A 9,879-nucleotide genomic window follows, 5' to 3' on the forward strand; every position below is an offset into this window, starting at 1 on the left:
AATCAGAAAGAGTCTCTGAATACTTGGTGAACCCTGCTGTCAGACAGATCTGGGTTCAAATCCCAATTCTGACACACTTTGGCTGTGTGACTTTGGGAAGCTTATTTTGTGTTTTTGAGCCTCATTTGTCAAATGATGATCAAAATCATATCTTCCTTGTATTCTGGGCAGGGGAAAGAATTCAATAAGGTAATGGTGGTAAATTGCCTAGCATATAGTAGGTAAATAAGGTGTTTATATTTTCCCCTTTCATGGAGGGTGTGGAGTGGCTGGTATAGCCTGTAGAGCACTGAAAGACCATCAATTTGTCCCCAGGAGGCCTATCAATAGCAGAAAACAGATGATCACACAAGAAATAAGCACTGAATTTAGCCTTATTCACATCTCCATCATGCAGAGTAGCACTAAATCTTTATTAAGAGCAAGACCAGAATTGATAATGTGAAAACCCCTGAGATTTCCAAGCAAGAGTCTTTTCTATGGGGCCATGAGTAGAGATTTGTCTCATGCCTCTCTTCTCCCAGGACCAGTGAGCAACAGATGAAATATTTATTCTGACTGAGACATTGGCTATGCCCTCTGAAAGAAACCCAAGAGAGTTGGTGACTCCTTGAATATCATATTTTTGGCTCCACTTCACCTTAGGGACTGGAACTCTGGTTCCTAAAATCCAGAGGTTGAATTACCAGAAGAAACTCTCAAGCCACCACTGGGCAAGAACTTTGAGTGCTGAGTAGGCAACCTTAGTGTCCAGGAAGTAAACAAAAATGCAAACAAGGATATGTTTCAGGAGCCAGAAATATAGGATCATGAAACTACAAATCAAGTAATCTGCAACTACCAAGAGACTCTGGGAATTACATGAAAGCTCAACTAGGCCACAGAGCCATCAGGTCCCACTTAGGTCAAAACCCCTATGCAGCATCACCAGATCCAAAATGTAATGAAGCCAAATTGCTCAAATTAATTTTTGTCACTCATCCTAGACTGAGACATCATGGAATGAGGGAAACATGAAACAGGGACTGGATAGTAGCCAGCCTACTCATTCTTTCATCAAACATAGTGATTCAAACAATCACTAAACTGGGAGTCCCTTGAATGTTAGGGTCACATTTGTCTTGTTCTATGCCTTTGATAGAGAGAAAACTAAATAAATCTTCATTGAATGGATAGATGAAAAGTTGGCTGGATGAATTGAAAAATGGATGGACGAGTAAATGTCATGCTAGGAAAAGGGTTAAAAAATTAGGAAACCTAGGCTTTAGTTCTGCTAGTAACTGGCATATAATGTTGAACAAATTCTTTTTCTTTGCTGCTCATTGCCTGTGTATAATGTGAGACTATCTCAAAAGGCCCTGTCAGCTCAGCTCCTCATTGATTTTTGTGATGCCCTCAGGTGGTGATTACCAACGCTGGTTCAGGGGTTTATCACTGGATTCTCCCCTGCCATCTTCTGAGCCTGTTGGGTCATTGGAATGACATGGGAGAAGAGTTTCTTATGGAGGGAGGCAGCACAACATAGTGTGAAAAACATGGGCTGTGAACAGGCTTAACAGGCATAAGTTCCATTCCCAGTTCTGCTACTCTAGTTATACAGGCTTGCGCAAGTAAATTCCTCTCTCTGTATCAACCTGATTGATGGCCAGAATTGGAAAGTTCAGTCCAGCCAAGGAGTATAAACTACTCTCAATTTTCAATTACAAAGATTTCATTTATGGACAAAGTGGAATTGTCTTTACTGTGGGTGGTTTAGGGATTAGGACTCTGCTATCAAGGTGAAAAGTCTAGGAAATTTTATCAAAAGTTAAGAAGTTATGCCTTATGAATGCTGCTCTCTTCCCACTATTCAAAGACAGAAACGCTAACCCTTCTAGGCTATAAATAAATAGAAAAAAGAAAGAAGATACTAATGTTTCTTAAGCCCCTACTATGTGATAAACATTATAATACATATGATCATACACTTAATTTGGAAAATAGTAAGAAACACAAAAATTAAAAATAAGCCATAATTACTCAAATTGAAAATTAAATAAGTAGTAAATGAAGCCATCCTCCATATCCCATTCCACTCCCAAGAGGTAACAAGTGTTAACAATTTGGTATAAATCAGGTGTCACCTACTAAATGAGGCTTTCTCCAATTTCACCTTATTTAAAATTGCCACCCCTTCCCCAAATCTGGATCCTTCTTTACTCTATTTTTCTCCATAGAACTTTTCATCATCATATGTACTATATATTTTATTGATTTACATATTTATTGTCTGTATCCCCACCATTGGCTCCCCAAGCCCCCCAAGTGGCTACCCATAAAAAGTCCCACCAACCAGCAAACCAGCAACAGCAACAGGACCCTCAAGTTTGCACAGCTAGCTGCCCTGGGACCCAGCCTTGCCCACCAGTGGTCCAGCATCAACACCAGACATGCAAGCTTGAGGGGACTCAGCCCTATACACCAGGGACCTACACCAGCACTGAGATTCCCCCAGACCCCAATGCAAACTGCCCAGGCACCAGGCCACTCACCAGCAGGCCAGCAGCCACTGCATGAGGTAGGGCCTAGCAGCCAAATGGGCCAGGGTTCATCCCCACCTATGAGCACACCCATAGTAGTCAACCCTGCCACAAGAGAATGGCTCATGCAGCCCACAAAGGGTTCACTCCTAGAGCATATAGCTCTGGTGACCATAGGAGAGTGTGATGCTGGGAACCATAGGACTTTCCCTACATAATGTCATTACTCAAAAATTGGGAAATATAATAAACTTACCTATTACATAAAAATAAAAACAGAGAATTAGACAAAATGAAGCAACAGAATAATACATTCCAAATGAAGGAACAAGATAAAACCCCCCAAAAAGAATTAAGTGAAGTGGAGATAAGTAATCTATCCAATAAAGAGTTCAAGATAATGATCATAAAGTTGCTCAATGAACTCAGGAGAAGAATAAATGTACACAGTGAGAAGTTTAACAGTGAGCTAGAAAATATATTTTAAAAAAACAGAGCTAAGAAATACAATAACTGAAATTATAAATATAGTAGAAGGCATCATCAGTAGATTAGATGAAACAGAGGAACAAATCAGAAAACTGGAAGAGTAGTGGAAAACACCCAAGCTGAACCAAAAAAAAAAAAAAAGAATTTAAAAAAATTTGGAGAGTATCAGAGACCTCTGAGATGACATCAGACATACTAATATGTGTATTATAGAGGTACCAGAAGGAGAAGAGAGAGAGAAAGGGGAGAAACATTATTTGAAGAAACAATAGCTGTAAACTTCTCTAACTTGAGAAAAAACAGACATCCAGGTCCAGGAAGCATAGAGAGACTCAAAGAAGATCAACCCAAAGAAGTATATGCCAATACACATTGTAATTAAAATGGCAAAAATTGAAGATAAAGAGAAACATTAAAAGCTCTAAGGGAAAAGCAGGTAGTTATGTACAAGGGACTTCCCATAAGATCATCAGGTGACTTTTCAGCAGAAACTTTTGCAGGCCAGAGGGAGTGGCACACTATTTTTAAAACAATTAGAGGGAAAAAATCCCTGCAACTAAGAATTCTCTACCCAGCAAGGCTATCATTCAGATTTGAAGGAGACATAAATAGTTCTACAGAGAAGCAAAAGCTGAAAGAGTTCAGAGCCACTAAACCACTTTATAAGAAATGATAAAGGGGCTTCTTTAAGCAGAAAAGACCACAAGTAGAAATATAAAACTTAGGAAAGAAACAATTTCATCTGTAAAGACAAATATACAGTAAAGGTAGTAGATCAACCTTTTGTAAAACTTTTAGAAAGGTTAAAAGACAAAAGTAGTAAAATCATCTATATCCACAATAAATAGTTAAGTGATGTACAGAATTAAAAGATGCAAAATATGGCACAAAAATCATAAAATGTGTGGAGTAAGTAAAAGTGTAGCTTTGATAGAATGAGATTGAATTGAAATCATCAACTTAAATTAGTCACTTATAAATATTAGTTGTTATATATGAACCTAATAGAAACAACAAACAATAATCTAAAATAGATAAACATGAAAAAAAAGAGAAAGGAATCCAAACATAAACTAAATATAGTCATCAAATCACAAGGGAAGAGGGCAAAAGAAGAAGAAAGGAGAAAACATAGCTACAAAAAAGCAGGAAAAGCAAAATGGAAATAAGTACATAACTATCAATAATTACTTTAAATGTAAATGGACTAAATGCTCCAATCAAAAGATATAGAGTGGCTGAATGGATTTTAAAAATGACTCATATATGTTGCCTACAAGATAATCACTTCAGATCTGAAGACACACACAGACAGAAAGTGAGGGGATGGAAAAGGTTATTTTGTTCAAAATGGAAATAAAAAGAAAGCTGGAGTAGCAATACTTACATGAGAAAAAATAGACTTTAAAACAAATACTGTAATAAGAGACAAAGAAGGACATTACATAATGATCAAGGGAATGATCCAACAAGAAAATATAACAATTGTAAGTGTATATGGACCCAACATAGGAGCACATATGCATAAAGCAAATATTAACAAACAAAAAGACAGAAATTGACTGCAATACAAGAATAGTAGGGGATTTCAACACCCCATTTACATCAAAGGACAGGTCATTCAAACAGAAAATCAATAAGGAAACATTGGCTTTAAATGACACGTTAGATCAGATGAATTTAATAGATATGTATACAACATTCCATGCAGAAACAGCAAAATACACATTCTTTTCAAGTGCATCTGGAACATTCTCCAGAGCAGATCAAATGCTAGGCCACTAAACAAGTCTCAGTAAACTTAATAAGATTGAAATCATCAAGCATCTTTTCCAACCACAATGCAATGAGACTATAAATCAACTACAAGGAAAAAAAATACTAATATATAAACACATGGAGGCTAAACATTATGCTATTAAACAAATAATGAGTCACTGAAGAAATCAAAGAGGAAATCAAAAAATACCTAAAGACAAATGAAATGGAAACAGAGTGACTCCAAATTTATAAGACAGAGCAAAAGCCTTTCACAGAGAGAAGTTTCTAGCAATATAAGGCTACCTCAGGAAACAAGAGAAATATCAGATAAAAAACCTAAGCTTATACCTAAAGGAGCTAGAAAAACAAGAATGAACAAAACTCAAAGTTAGTAGAACAAAATAAGTAATAAAGATCAGAGCAGAAATAAATGAAATAGAAACTTTAAGAAACAATAAAAAATCAATGAAACCAGAAGTTGGTTCTTTGAAAAGATAAACAAAATCGATAAAGCTTTAGCCAGACTCATCAAGAAAAAAGGGAGAGGACTCAAATCAATAAAATTAGAAATGAAAAAGGAGAAGTTACAACTGACACCACAGAAATACAAAGGATCATGAGAGGCTACTATATGCAACTGTATGCCAATAAAATGGATAACCTGGAAGAAATGGACAAATTCTTAGAAAAGTACTACCTTCCAAGACTGAATCAGGAAGAAATAGAAAATATGAACAGACCAGTCACAAGCACTGAAATTTAAACTGTGATTTCAAATCTTCCAACAAACAAAAGTCCAGGACCAGATGGTTTCACAGGTAAATTCTATCAAACATTTAGAGAAGAGATACCACCCATCCTTCTCTAACTCTTCCGAAAATATTGCATAGGGAGGAACACACCTAAGCTCATTTTTTAAAAAGATAAAAGTGGTAAACCTCTATCTAGACTCGTCATCAAGGAAAAAAAGTTCTCAAATTAATAAAATCAAAGAGAAGTTACAACCAACACCACAGAAATTCAAAGAATCATAAGAGAATACAATGGACAATTATATACCAATAAAATGGACAAGCTAGAAGAATTGGATAAATTCCTAGAAATATAAAATTTCCCAAGACTTAATGAGAAAGAAATACAAAATATGAAATGACTCATTAGCAGTAATGAAATTGAACCAGTAAGAAAAACTCTCCCAACAAAACTCCAGGACATGATGGCTTCAGAGGTAAATTGTAAACATTTAAAGAGGAGTTAATAACTATCCTTTTCAAACTATTCCCAAAAATGCAGAAGAAGGAACACCTCTGAACTCATTCTACGAAGCAAGTATCACCTTTATAGCACAAAATTTGAAAATACAGGCCAGTATAACTGAAGAAATTAGATGCAACAATTCTCAACAAAATTTTAGCAAACTGAACTGAACAATACATTAAAAAGACCATACTCCATGGTCAAGTGGATTTTGTCTAAGGGATGCAAGGAAAGTTAAGGGTCTGCAAATCACTCAATATGATACACCACATTAACAACTTGAAGAACAAAAATCATATATAAATCACCTCAGTATATGAAGAAAAAGTTTTTTTTAAAATTTTAACATCTATTTATGATAAAAATTCTCAACAGAATGGGTATAGAGAAAAAATACTTCAACATAATAATGGTCATATAAAACAAGCCCACAGTTAACATCATTCTCAAAAGTGAAAAGCTGAATGCATTTCCTCTAAGATCAGGAACAAGGCAAGGATGCCTACTCTTGCTATATTTATTTAACATAGTATTTGAAGTCCTAGCCACAGCACTCATATAAGAAAAGGTATAAAAATAATCCAAATTGGAAAGGAAGAATTAAAACTCTCACTACTTACAGATAATACTGTATATAGAAAATCCTATATATGCCACCAAACAACTATAAATAAATTTGAACTAATTAACAAGTTCAGTAGAGTTGTAGGATACAAAATTAATATACAGAAATATGTTGCACTTCTATAGAATAACAGTAAACTATAAGAAGAAGAAACTAAGAAAACAATCTCATTTACAGTTTCATTGAAAATAATGCAATACCTAGGAATAACTCTAACCAAGGAGGTAAAAGACCTGTACTTGGAAAACTGTAAGACATTGATGAAAGAAACTGTAGATGACACAAATGAATGGAAAGATATACTATGCTAATGGATTGGGGAAATAAATATTGCTAAAATGACCATACTACTGAAGGCAATCTAAAATTTCAAGGCAATTCTTGTCAAAATACCAAAGGCACTTTTCACTAAATGTGAATAAATAATTCTGAAATTTGCATGGAAACACAAAAACCCCAAATAGCCAAAACAATCTTGAGAAAAACAACAAAGCTGAAGGTATCATGTTCCCTGATTACAACCTATACTACTGATCATAAATAATCAAAACAGCATGGTACTGGCACAGAGACAGACACATATATCAAGGGAACAGAATTGGGAACCCAGAAATAAACCGACACTTCTACGGTGAATTAGTCTACTGCAAATGAAGTAAGAATATACAATGGAGAAAATACAGAATCTTCAACAAGTGGTGCTTTCATATTAAAAATGAAATTACAACCTTCTCTGACACCATATACAAAAATAACTCAAAATGGATATACACCACCATGTGTGAAGCAGATAGCTAGTGGGAACCTGCTGTATAGTGCAGAGAGCTCAACTTGGTTCTCTATGGTGACCTAGATGGGTGGGATGTGGGGGGAGGGAGGTCTAAGGGGGAGGGGATATTTGTATACATATAGCTGATTCACTTCATTGAACAGCAGAAACTAACACAATATTGTAAAACAACTATACCCCAATAAAATAATAAAATAAAATAAAATAAAACGTGAGTTAAAAAATTTTAAAGAGACTTAAATGTAAGACCTTGAAATCATAAAGCTCCTTAGGATAAATCATAGGCTGTAGACTCCGACATTTGTCTTAGCAATATATTTTTTGGGGGATATATCTCCTCAGGCAAGGGAAACAAAAGCAAAAATAAACAAATGAGACTACATCAAACTAAAAACCTTTGCACAGTGAAGGAAATGATCAACCAAATAAAAAGGCTGCCTACTGAATGGGAGAAGATATATGCAAATGATATACCTGATAAGGGATTAATATCCTAAATATACAAAGAACTGAGAAGACTCAAATTTAAAAAACAAACAAACCTATTAGCAAATTGTCAGCAGACCTGAATAGACACTTTTCTGAAGAAGATATACAGATGGCCAACAGGCACATGAAAATGATGCTCTACATCACTAATTATCAGGGAAATGCAAATCAAAACCACAATGAGACATCAGCTCACACCTGTCAGAATGGCTATCATCAAAAAGACAGAAATAACAAATTTTGGTGAGGGTGTGGAGAAAAGGGAAACCAGTATACTCTTGGTAGGAATGTAAATTAGTTCAGCCACTATGGAAAAAAGTATGGAGTTTCCTCATAAATTAAAAATTAGAACTACCATACAATCCAGCAATTCCACTTCTGGGTATTTTTATGAAGAAAACAAAAAGACTAATGAAAAATATATGCACCCATATGTTCACTGCAGTATTATTTACAGTAGCCAAGATATGCAATCAATCAACATGTCCATCAATAGATAAATGGATTAAAAAATATGAAGAATTATATATATAATGGAATTCTACTCAGCCATTAAAAAGAATGAAATTTTGCCATTTGCAATAACGTGGATGGACCTAGAGAGTATTGTTCTAAGTAAAGTTTGCAGACATAAAAAGGCCAATACCATATAATTTCACATACATGTGGAATCTAAAAAGCAAAGAAAATAAACTAAACAAAGGAACAAATATTTTAAAAAAACAGAGATTGAGTGGGGCTAGAACATGGAACAACACTCCCTTGGAACAATTCCACTATAAGGTTGGTCAAAGAAGGTTCAATTTGGCAGACAGATAAGATACAATCCAGAAAGTGAGTTGGCAATTGTGCTAATGTGATGCGGTTTAACAACCTCTCCAGGGAGCTGGGGACATTGATTTGTCATGTTTTCCAATTTCTGTGGTGTAAATACCTTTACAACTGAACATAGAGTTGGGAAGAGATGTGTACAATTTGTTCTCATAGCCAGTGTGAGGTAGTCTAGCATACTGTAAAATAAGGTGAGGAATTCCTAGAAACAGCAGAGAGAGCTTGAAGAAAGGAGACGGGGACCTGAGGCAGAGTCTGGGGCTGCAATGGCCTCACATTGACAAGATAAGAAAGTACTGTTGCAACCTTAGACCAGGATTGGTCCTTGTTACTGGAGCAAGACTGAGTCTGCAGTTGAGCATCAAGGAACTGCAGTTGTGGTGGGAAGAGATACCCCTGCTAAATGTATAGTCCTCTGACACAGTGGTTCTCAAAGTGTGGTCCTAAGTCAAAGCATCAGCATCACCTAGGAAACTGTGAGAAATGTACATTTTTAGCCCCACCCCAGACCTACTCAATCAGAAACTCTAGGCTTAGGGACCCAGTCATTTACGGTATAACAGCCTTCCAGGTGATTCTGATGCCCACTGAAGATGGAGAACAATTGTAATTGCTGCACGTGCAGTTTTTCTATGACCAAGCCAGGCAAGGCCATGTCCCAGACTCTTCTGGGAAAAATTCTCAATGTGCAAAAGTGACCAGGCAAATTTGTGCTAAGGGGCATTGGCTGCAACTCTGGGGAGGGCAGGTGGGCAGCTGGGCATAGGGAGGTATAAGGACACAGAGTGATAGTTTCTTGTCATCTCCATTCCCTGTCATAGCCAACCAGTCTGCAACAACATTGTTAGGGTTAATTCTCTATGCAGGTTGTCTGTAAACAAGACCATAGCATTTTTCAGATCTGGAAACTCAAGCCTCAGTTTTCAACCTGACAGTCAAGTTTCTCAGTTTTCTATTCAATGTACTATTCTGTCACCTTATACACTCTGAAAGGATTAGAAAGAACATATAATCTTGAGGTAGAGAAATAGCCCCAGGCAGAAGAAGGCACTGGGCCTTTCTTAAATCCTCAATTAGTTTTGTCATAAAATGAATGCATGAATGTGGAGCTATGTTTC

Source organism: Phocoena sinus, chromosome X (assembly GCF_008692025.1).
Source record: "Phocoena sinus isolate mPhoSin1 chromosome X, mPhoSin1.pri, whole genome shotgun sequence".
In the NCBI taxonomy this organism is placed as follows: Eukaryota; Metazoa; Chordata; class Mammalia; order Artiodactyla; family Phocoenidae; genus Phocoena; species Phocoena sinus.